The following is an 11,038-nucleotide window of genomic DNA, read 5'->3' on the forward strand; positions in this document are numbered from 1 at the left end:
AAACAACTTTTATAATACTTATTTTTATTGTTATAATATTTTATAAATTTTAAAGAATATGACAGAAAGGGCCGGGCAGAGGTGGCGCATGCCTTTAATCCCAGCACTTGGGTGGCGGAGGCAGGCGGGTTTCTGAGTTCGAGGCCAGCCTGGTCTACAGAGTGAGTTCCAGGACAGCCAGAGCTATACAGAGAAACCCTGTCTCGAAAAAAAAAAAAAAATGTAAATAAATAAATAAATACGCACACATCTTCACTGAATTAGATGTTCAGTAAATAGGGCTAACAGTCATCAGATTGCCAGAAAGTTTGTCAATTGTCATCTTGTAAGCAATCTACTCCAATCTACTGTGTGCACAGTGAGAGTGACCAAATTTCCTTTCCTGTTCTTTCCACTGCTTAGGATCAGTATGAGGACCAGAAGGTGTCTTGTTCAGTGTGGTCATTTTTCAATTATTTTAGCCTGCTACCATTCCAATTCTCAGAGCCTGTAGCTGCTCCACGCCACTGTGATTCAATGAATCTAGGCTTTCTCATATATTTAAACATTTTTGTTCCCATTATTTTGACAATTTTTCTTGTTGGGGGCATCTCATTCTGTTGTCCCAGCTAGCCCAGATCTCAAGGATTCAAGCTATCATCTTCCTCAGGCTCAGTCTCAGTCAATAGTTGACTAACCAGTCAACTGTTATCCACTAAGTCACTCCTGTGACTTTAGTAAGATATATCCATAGGAAGTGGACCTTAAAGTTCAAATAGTTTAACATATGACTGTCTTACAATGGTTGAGCTTAGTACAGGAAGAGATGACACTAAGTAAATAAACCAACAAATCTATGTTTTCTCTAATGAAATCTATATTTTTCTTTTTAAAGGCCAAGCATGGTAGTCCATACAGGTAATCCTAACACTAGGGAGGCTGAAACAGGACTGTACCAAAGACACCCTGGGTTTCACAGTGAGTGCCAGGCTTGCCTAGACCACAGATCTTGTCTCAAAAATGAATAAATAAAATAATAATCATAATGGAGATGGAAAGATGGTTCAGCAGTTAATAGCACTGGCTGTTCTTTCAAAAGATTCCGTTTCCAGCACCCACACAGCAGCTCATGACAATCTGTAACTCAGTCACAGGAGATCTTATACCCTCTTCTGGCCTCCAAGGAAACTCTACTCAGGGGGTGCACAAGCCTATACTCAGACAAAATACCCATACATAGAGTCGGGCAATGGTGGCACATGCCTTTAATCCCAGCACTTGAGAGGCAGAGGCAAGTGGATTTCTGAGTTCGAGGCCAGCCTGGTCTACAGAGTGAGTTCCAGGACAGTCAGGACTACACAGAGAAACCCTGTCTCAAGAAAAAATAGTAATAAAAGAATTTTAAAAGTAGAGACTGGAGAGATGGCAAAGTGACTGTTTGCTGTGTTTACAGAGAAACAGAGTAGTTTCCAGCACCAACAGGTGATTCAAAGTTACCTTTAAGTCCGGCTTCAGGTGACCACCCCATTCTGGCCTCTAAGGAAAGGCACACGTGCATGCAGAGATACATTTTTTTTTTTTTTTTGGTTTTTCAAGACAGGGCTTCTCTGTGTAGTCCTGACTGTCCTGGAACTCATTCTGTAAACCAGGCTGGCCTCGAACTCAGAAATCCACCTGCCTCTGCCACCCAAGAGCTGGGATTAAAGACATGCACCACCATCGCCCAGCAAGATACATCTTTTATAAAATATATATTTCAATGTTTTGCCTGCATGTATATATGTGCTCACTTAAGTGGCTGATGCCCCTAAAGGCCAAAAGAGGGTGTCCAATCCTCTGGAACTGGAATTACAGATGGTTGTGAGCCATCATATTAAACTCAGGTCATCTGTAAAAGCAACAAGTGCTCTAAAATCAGAGCCATCTCTCCAGCCCCAATAAACCTTGTTTTTAAAGAAAATCCTACATGAGAGGTTATTTGACAAAAAGGAAGATGGGAAGAGACAAAGGAGTATATGATCAAAACTATACAATGCGCATGCATGAACTTATAATGAGACCCATTTTTCCTGCAATTAAACAAAAGGTAAAAATTTCAAGTTTTCCTGAAACATGCTACCCAACTAGGAGAAAATAATTATGTTCAAATATCACACTACTTTAGAAAAATGTTTGGTTTCAGATGGAGACAAGGGACTGAGGTGCATATCATATATACCAAAGTAGACCGGGCCTCCAGGTTCGCCCAGAATCCCTCAGCTCCTACCTGGCATGCCCTGTCCCAACCCTCAACGTTCCAGGCCAGAGACTGGGCTGCCCTTCCCATAAAGGCTCTTCCCTATATAATCCAAACCTTTTGGTCTCTCCGTGCTCTCTCTCTCTCCTTTCTCTGCCCACAGGTGTCTTTTCTCCTCCCCACCCCCATCCCACACTCCACACAGTGACTTCCCTGGCCCCTATCCTTGGGGCCAATGAACTCACCAGAGAGCAGCTTCTCAATAAACCTGTATTTAATATATACTAATCTGGCTTGAACTGGCTCATTTCACAGGTGGAGAAATATCATATCAAATAAAGCCTCATCCATTCCTTAATAGAGTTCTATTTATTTATTCAATTTTGTGTGTGTTTGTGTGTCTGTGACTGCAAGTGCCTAGAGCTTCTGGTCTCCCGATTCCCACATAGCTGGAGTTACAGACTGTTACACACCACTAACATGGGTGCTGGGAGACAAAATCAGATCCTCTGAAAGTGACATGTAGGCTCTTAACTTCTCACCCATCTCTCCAGCCCCACGTCCCTGCTTTTTATGAGCCATCCCTTCTGTGCCAAATTCCCTATTTTTTTACTTGTTAATACTTTGTCGTTGGAATGAAGAGGAGTTGAGGGATGATTTGTGATCTGCAAAACAGATGAATATGCACAGCCTGAACACTTAACACTTTCTCTTTTTGTTTAAATGAACAACTCAAAATGGATGCATGAGGTTTGGTAAGAGAGAGAAAGAGAGAGAGAGAACATAAAGAACTAATGGAATGCATTGGTTTCCAAAAAAGGAAGGATGCTAAGTTCTAAAGTTGATAGTAAGATAGACTACAAAGTCAGGGCAGAGGAAACGAAAAAGGAAAGAAGCTGCTCACTCTGGGAGTTTCCTGTTCCATCAAATTCCACCCACTGGTCACAATGAAGCGGGATGGCCAGGTTCGTGGGGCGATGGGGCGCCAAGCCGGATCCCAACGGCCGAAATCCTTTCTTTCTGGAAAGCAAAATTATTGTAAGATTACCTTAAAGGCTTTCGAGGCAGCCAGGACTACATTCGAAGGCGCGGGAGCTCAAATATCGTTCCTGTGAAATGGCCCCCGGCCGGACCTGAGAATCGCAGGGCCTGAGAAGCGAGCGACCAGGCGAGACGCACGGCCCGGGGACGAGCGCAGTCGCCACGGAGGCCACACCCAGGCCTCACTCCCCACCTCCGCCACCGCCCATCCCCTTCCCAGCCTCACCAAAACCCGCCCAGCCGGCCCGCTACGACCGAGAAAAAGAGAACGGAGCCGCGCGAAGCCACACCGGAAGAGACGGAGGCGAGCTGCGGTTCACTTCCGCTTACCGAGTCGGAATCCTTCCGGAATAGGGATTTCGGCTCCCCGGACCTGGGTGACCGAAGCGGGGCTTAAAAACCCCGTCAAAGGATGAAACTGAAGTGTAAGCAAGACTTCTGGACGAGAACGGCCTTCGCGATGACCAATCCCAGAGCGAAGTTAAACACACACCGGGAAGTACGGGGTCTCAGGAGGCTCACAAACCTTCCCTTCCCTACCTCCTCCTGGTTCCTGTACTTCCTGGGCAGATAAACTGCCAGATCTGTGAACCTGCATATGACTTCCATTTAACCACTGCAGTCTTTATTATCTGGACACCATGCTAAATTCTAATCGTTGATAGTGAGACGGGCTAGAAAGACGGGGAAAATGAAGAGGACGTGAAAGAGGAAAGAAGCGTCTAACTCTGAGACTTTCTGATGAAAACTGTAAAATGTGAACACAACTGATACAGCCAAATATTGCCTACCGAGAAAAAAAATGTGTGTTTTCATAAAGATATCTCAAATAAGATGTTAAAAGCAAATGTGAGTGCATGGCAGTACGCCCCTGCAATCACAGCACGCAGAGGCAGAGACGGGCAATCTTCCTGATTGGAGGCTGCTGACTCCACATAAGTTCCAAGCCAGCCAGGACTACAAAATGAAAACTCATCTCAAAACAAAACGAAAATAGTAAGGCGACAAATAAATTCTACTTACCTAGGGCCAAAATGTCTATAATCTTGAATTTTACCATATTAGCATTCCTCTCGACCCTAAATCTGAACAATGTACCTCATAAAACCATCTTACAATTTCATTTACAAACAAATTCATTAAGAGTAAACTAGTTAATATACTGTACTTAATTTTTAAATGTTATTTAAATTTTAAGCTTTGCTTAATCTTTAAACTTTATTATAAATTACATCCTTTGGGAAATATAACTTGGACAGCCACAAGATTTTATTATATACATTGAAGATATACTTAAATAGAAACCCTATAGAGGCCTCCACCAGCATCTTGTGATTGTGTACTGTCTTTTTCATATAAAACTTTCTGTCCTCTACTAATCCAGCACTCAGGAGGCAGAGGCCAGTGGATATCTGTGAGTTTGAGGCTAGCCTACTCTACGAAGTGAATTCTAGAACAGCCAGGGCAAGGGCTGACATATAGAGAAACCCTGTCAAAGAAGAGGAGGAAGAGGAGGAGAACAACAAAAACAAAGTTTTGTGTGTGTATGTGTGTGTGCGTGTGCGTGTGCGTGTGCGTGTGCGTGTGTGTGTGTGTGTGTGTGTGTTTGTGTGTGTGTGTGTGTGTTTGTGTATACGTGTGCATGAGCCCTGGCCCTCTAAAAGAGCTTTACACCTTCATATTATGTCTGCTCCAGGAATGAAAGTGGCCACGCAGTATTCCTTTCCTCTGTGTGTGTGTGTGTGTGTGTGTGTGTGTGTGTGTGTGTGTGTGTGTGCTGTGACTTAGCCTGTCTGTCACCACCTTTAATTGTTGGCAAGCAGATATCATGAGATTTGTTTTGAATGTCTTGGTGAGTTGTGATTATGAGCTAGCCTCCGATGCTAGCCTTGAATATCTGAAATAAGACTGTGGACCCTTGCAGGATGTGCTCACGGATGCCCAAGTTGGAACCCTTGTGAGTCACAGCTGAACTCTGTGTCATTCTCACAGTCTAGAGGCTGCCCACCCCGGCAGCTTATTTCAAGTAGTAAATATGCAAATGCATTTGGCCTTTTTTTTACTAGAGATTTTGCAAGAAACCTTGCTAAGACTTTTTAGATTTTATTGCATTTGTATGTTTTATGTGTTCATGGACACATGTGCCTTGGTATGTGTACTGGCTGATTTTGTGTCAACTTGGCACAAGCTGTAGTTATCACAGAGAAAGGGGCTTCAGTTGAGGAAATGCCTCCATGAGATCCAGCTGTGGGGCATTTTCTCAACTAGTGATCAAGGGGTAGGACCCCTGTGGGTGGTGCCATCCCTGGGCTGGAAGTCTTGGGTTCTATAAGAGAGCAGGCTGAGCGAGCTGAGCAGGGGAAGCAAGCCAGCAAGATATATCCCTCCATGGCCTCTGCATCAGCTCCTGCTTCCTGACCTGCTTGAGTTCCAGTCCTGACTTTGGTAATCAACAGCAATGTGATGTAAGCTGAATAAACCCTTTCCTCCCCAACTTGCTTCTTGGTCATGTTTGTGCAGGAATAGAAACCCTGACTAAGACAGTGTGCTATCTTAGCGGAGGTCAGAAGATAACTTACAGACATTGATTCTCTCCTTTCACTATGTGGGTCACAGAAATCAAACCCAGATCATTAAGTTTGGCAGCATATCTCTGCACAATATATGGACAGCTAGAGAGACCCGAAAGTCAAGGCTAGGGATAAGAACTCAACCACAAGATAGCAGAAAAAGCACTCTTAGGCCTGGAACTCTATGCCTCCAAGGATGACTTTGAACATTTGCTCCTCCTACCTCCATGACCTGAATGCTGGTATTCCAGGCATGAGCCACCACAGAACATTTTATTCAAGGAATGGAACTCAGGGCTTTGTGCATGTTAAGAAAGCACTCTGCAAAGTGAGATACATCCTCAGCTTCAGGAAAGTTTTTCTGACTCCATTAATATTCCTAGAGCCTCTCCCTTGATTCTTTCATACTGCTAAGCCTGCTCGTACACATGGAGTTCTCTCTTCCACAGACAGGCCTTTAGGATCCTTTACTTTGTCTTGTCTGTGTGAACATTGTAATGAATTATTGTAGTCCTTGATTACTTTGTATTTTCAATTACTTGTATTTGCTGTGTGTCCTGGTTCACTTTTTATTGATGTGATAAACACCAACCAAAGCTATTTGGGGAGGAAAGAGTTTATTTGACTTCAACATACCAATCATCGTCCATCATTGGGGGAACTCAAGGAAGAAACCGAAGACAGGAACCTAGAATCAGGCCGGCAACATGGAGAAATACTTCTTACTAGCTTGCTCTCCCTAACTGGCTCAGCTTGCTTTCTTATACTACTGAGGAACCAGCAATATAATAGGCAGGTACAAGGGCCACCTGCCCATGGGTGGTACCACCCACAGTAGTCTGGGGATCCCACATCAAATCATTAATCAAGAAAATACCCCCAAAGACTTCTCCATATACCAGCCTGATGGTGGCATCTCTCAATTAACATTTTCTCTTCCTAGATGATTAGTTTGTATTAAGCTTACAAAAAACTAACCAGCACAAATGATTCCTTATCATCTTGACACAGACACATCACTTTTCAACCATAACCTTTCCTTTTCTTGTTACCCCCAAGATCTCATGTTAGTATCATAATATAAAATATGGTATAGCCTTAAAAGATTCAGTCTTTAAAAATTCAAACCCTTTAAAAGTTAAGTGTCTTTACTCTAAAGCAGTAATCATGAAGCCTGCATGGGTCTGCACTAGGTCCTCTGCATACATGCTGTGGTTGTTTAGCTTAGGATATTTGTGGGACTCCTAACAGTGGGAGTAGGGGTGTCTCTGACATTTTTGGCTGTTCTTGGGACCATTTCCTTCTACTGGGCTGCTTCATGCAGCCTTAATAATGAGGATTTGTACCTAGTCTTATTGCATCTTGTTAGTTGGTACTTGGTTGATATTGCTGGGAGGCATGCTCTTTTCTGATGGGAAATGGAGCAGTGGATCTGGGTGGAGGGAAGCAGGAAAGACTGGGAGGAGTGGAGAGAGGGGAGGCTGTGGTCAGTGAAGGGACAGTGAAGCCACTTCAGCATGGCTCTGTCAGGCCTTGACCTTCTCTCCCATTCCCTCTGCCTTGCTAAAAGAATGTTAGATCACATTGCTAAAGCTAGCCACCAAAATCTGTTTGCTTATTTGGCCACTTCCTCCTCCTGCAGCTGACTACCAAAGTCCATGAAGTCTATCAAACAAAAAAAGCCCCCTTTGACTTACTTAATATGTCCAACTAAAATTAAATACCTTATGTTAACATGAGGTTTCCCCTTGTACCATTATAAACTGCCACTTTCCTATGTGGCATGTCTCCTCTCTAGCCAAAGGCAGTCCTTTGACCCATTCCCCTCTGGGACAAATGTTCCTTTCCCACCTTGTTCCCTTCCCCTTCTCCATCTCCTGTCTGTGTGTCTTACTCCCTGCCCTCTGTCCCTCTGGGGCAAATGCATTGCCTCTGTGCCGAGAGTTTGGCCTTGGGGGTCCTGAGCTGATACTTTTCCTTTCAGGCAGGATGTATTGTATGAAAGAAGAATAAAATAAATAAAAGTCTGGCCTTTTTCAAATATTCAACATAAGGAGCAAGGTGTGGTGGTGCATGCCTTTAATCCCAGCTCTCAGAAGGCAGAGGGAGGTGGATCTCAGTTCCAGGACAGACAGGACTATACAGGGAAAGCCTGTCTCAAAGAAACAAAGAAAACCCACTATCTCCTTAGAACCAGGCAGTGGTGGTACACACTTTTAGTCCCAGAAACTGGGAGGCAGAGACAGGTGGATCTTCAAGGCCAGCCTAGTCTACAGAGCAAGTACCAGGATAGCCAAAGCTATACAGAGAAACCCTGTCTCCCTCCCTCCACCCCAATATCTATATCAAGATATAGATAGATATAGATATAGACATAGATATAGATATATCCAATATATCTTTAAAAGTCCAAAGTCTCTTGAATTGTAGGATCCTGTAAAATAAAATAAAAAAATGTTACATACTTCCCATTTCATCTAGGACCCGGCCTTGATCTTCTGGGCTCCAAAGGCCTAGGCAGCTCCACTTTTCAGCTCTGCCATCCACAGCACACCCAACTTGTGGAACAGATCTAGCCTGAACCTACCAACCTGCCACAGTCCTGTCACCTCCAGTTGTTGGGGTCTACTGCAACTGAGGCTGTACCTTCACCAATGGCCTTTCTTCAGGGACTCTGACTCTGCCATGCAACATAAGGCTGGATTACTCTCCAAGACCCCTTCCATCCTGTAGCTTTTCTGTCACCCAAACCATTATCACATGAGAAGCCCTTATACATTACCAAGTTCAGCGGCCAGCTTGAGATGTGGCCTCCCAGATTTTACCTCGGAAATGCCGATGTCCTTAGTCACTTAGCTGAGTTTTGAGCTCCAGCTAGTCTATAATTGTCAGTGGTGCTGGTCTCTTGTTAATGAGTGCAGGTCTTCAGCCCCAGCTGACTAGAAATCACAGACTCTCTACTCAAACTATACCACAAACAGTCCCGATAATCTCCGCTTTCCTCTGAAATTTCACAAGCCAGCTTCCACCATCTGCACCTCTCTCAACAGTCCTATCTCCCAAGCTCCCATAACAACTCAGTGCCTCGGAGAATCAATGGCATTTTCAAGCCCAAAGCTCCAAAATCTTTCCACTATCCTCCCCCAAACCAACAAGGTTAGGTAGATCACAGCAACACTCACAATCCTAGTATCAATTTCTGGTTTAGTTTGGGTTCCTGTTGCTATGGGGAGCACAGTGACACAAAGCCACTTGGGTGGAACTTTATTTGGCTTACATATCTGCTCTGTTTTGTTTTGTTTTGTTTTTAAAGCAGGGTTTCTATCTGTAGCCCTGGCTGTCCTGAAACTCTCCCTGTAGACCAGGCTGACCTTGAAATCAGAAATCTGCCTGCCTCTGCCTCCCAAGTGTATGGCCACCACCCATCTTAATCATAGCTCATCACTGAGGGGAGTCAGGGCAGGAACTCAAAACAGAAAAGAAACTTCAAGTCAAAAACTGAAGCAAAAGACCCACAGAGAAATGCTGCATACAGGCTTGCTCAGTTTGCTTTCTTATACCATCCAGAATCAACTACCCAGTGGTGGCACCACCTGCAGTGACCAGGGCCCTCCAATATCAGTCAATAATCAAGAAAATGCCCCCCAAAGCCTGGCCTACAGGCCAATCTGATGAGGGCAATTCCTCAGTTAAGACTTCCTTTTCATAGATGACTTTATATTACATCACATTGACAAACATTAGCCAGCATACTGTGCAGCTCAATGATTTGTTCTTTGTGTATTTTTTATGTTATACTATAGTCTCTCCATATGACCTGAGACCATCTGTGCATTGCAAAAGCACTGATATGACCAGGCATCCCCAAGAATTTATACAAAAAAAAATAGAATACTACTAAGAATACTAAAAGATGGGCTAGGGGGATGATTCAATGGATAGGAGATATCATGCATAAGCTTGAGACCTGAGTTTAGGTCCCTAGCATCCACATAAAAACTAGGAATGGCCCTGTGCACCTGTAACCCCAGCAATGGTAGAAGGAAATCAGGAGGATTGGTGCAATTTGCTGACTTGGCCTAAATTCAGCAAGCTCCAGATTCAGTGAGAGAACCCTGTCTCAAGAGGATAAGGAAGAACGTGATAGAACAAGACAGCCAAAGTCCTCCTCTGGCTTTTGAATGTGTTCATGGGTATGTGTATTCACACACACACACACACACACACACACACACACACACACACACACACATAGTTTTAAAGTATTTTGGTTTTTTTTTTAAGATTTATTTTATTTATTATATATAAGTACACTGTAGCTATCTTCAGACACCCCAGATGAGGACATCAGATCTCATTATGAATGGTTGTGAGCCACCATGTGGTTGCTGGGATTTGAACTCAGGACCTTCGGAAGACTAGTCAGTGCTCTTAACCACTGAGCCATTTCTCCAAGCCCATGTATTTTGTATCAATCACACATATACATACACACACACACAAAGGTAAAATGATAAGATATTCAGGAAAAGTTGAACTTATGTAAACTCTATACCTAGGGGCTGTCTTCCAAGCCTGAGGACCTTATTTTGATTCCTGGAACCCACATGGTAAAATGAGGGGGCCAATCCCCCTTCCCCCAGTTATTTTTTGACCTCCATACAAGCGCTATGTCATGAGCAAACCCCCAACAAATACATGAAAGATTAAAAAGCTATACCTCGTATCATATTCAACAGTAAACTACAAATTGATCAGAAATCTTAATGTAAAAAAAGAAAGAAAAAAAAAAAAACTATGGTATACAGTGTGGTCAAGTGATTTTTCGTCAGATTAAGGAAGAAAATATGTGACCACAAGGTGGCAGTAGCACACAAACATAACTTGGGCAGCATATAAAGTTGAACAGATGGGGCAAGTCTTTTGCAACCTTAGACTAAGGATGCTCCCTCAACCTTGGTAACTATTGTGCATAAATGGGTAGAATAGAGCTCCCAGCAGAGAAGGCAGTCAGGGAGGTGGCTTGCATGACTATCTAAACGATGCTACTTGACCATTTATGCAGGAGTTTCTGGGTCGGATAACTGGGCTCCTCACAGCCACAGGGGTTATCCTATCCATGGCTAGCAGATCTGGGACAGGATTCCAAGGAATATAAAGAGACTGATGAAAAGATGTTTGCTTGAGCTTTGAAACAATTACTATTGTCAAT

At 43.6% G+C, this 11,038-nt stretch overlaps 1 protein-coding gene across 4 annotated transcripts in view; it reads right to left on the bottom strand.

Annotated features, from left to right (window-relative positions):
- LOC116073339 (zinc finger protein 26) overlaps positions 1–3,748 on the bottom strand; it is a 32,191-nt gene extending 28,443 nt beyond the window's left edge. For 2 of the 4 annotated variants that reach the window (XM_031345173.1, XM_031345170.1), the window contains exons 1-2: positions 3,483–3,579; positions 3,120–3,235 (exon numbers count right to left, since the gene is read on the bottom strand). The gene's annotated coding sequence lies outside the window, so the exon portion shown is untranslated. The other 2 variants (XM_031345171.1, XM_031345172.1) reach the window with 2 other exon arrangements.
- Positions 3,749–11,038: the final 7,290 nt, after the last annotated feature.

Source organism: Mastomys coucha, unplaced genomic scaffold (assembly GCF_008632895.1).
Source record: "Mastomys coucha isolate ucsf_1 unplaced genomic scaffold, UCSF_Mcou_1 pScaffold23, whole genome shotgun sequence".
Lineage (NCBI taxonomy): Eukaryota > Metazoa > Chordata > Mammalia > Rodentia > Muridae > Mastomys > Mastomys coucha.